The sequence below is a fragment of the Tupaia chinensis genome, unplaced genomic scaffold (assembly GCF_000334495.1).
Source record: "Tupaia chinensis unplaced genomic scaffold, TupChi_1.0 Scaffold144326_1, whole genome shotgun sequence".
NCBI classification, from domain to species: Eukaryota; Metazoa; Chordata; class Mammalia; order Scandentia; family Tupaiidae; genus Tupaia; species Tupaia belangeri.
The window spans coordinates 661,914-662,484 of record NW_006204184.1 but is presented as its reverse complement, the minus strand read 5'-3'; positions in this window follow the sequence as shown (position 1 = coordinate 662,484).

Genomic DNA, 571 nt, shown 5'->3' with positions numbered 1-571 from the left:
TGCCCTCCTGTGTCCCTGGGAGTTCAAGATCAGGAACCTGGATTGACGGCTCTGTTCCACTCCCAGAGGCTCTGAGCCAGGAGCTCCCACAAAGGCACGGTTCGGCCCATGGAGCACTCGCAGACTAGGCCGTCCGACCCGGGAGCAAGCGTGTGCGCAGAGCCCGTGGCCTGGGGTGCTCCCGCCTAGGTGCAGGCCAGAAGGGGGCTGCGGGGCTCCTTGGACCTGAGGGACGCCAGCGTGGTAGGGACAGTGACAGCGCTGCGGCCTGGTGCTGCTCTGCAGAGGGGGCGGCGAGGCCGGCAGCACGTCGGGCATGGAGACCCTTCACCCCTCACTTGGTCGGAGGGGAGTGGCCGCACAGGTGCGGGGTGCTGTGGGCTTTTCAGCCCTCCCCATCTCTCCCCTCGTCTCTCCCCCTTCCCCCCCTCATCCTACCCTGTCTCCCTTCCTGCCCAACCCCCAGGTGCCCTCAGGGCTGCAGGAGCCTGCTGCACGCCAAGCATCGGCCTGAAGCCTGGCAGCCCCTGTCCATGGCTGGGCCCCCCCCCGGGGGCGCTGTGCCGCCGCA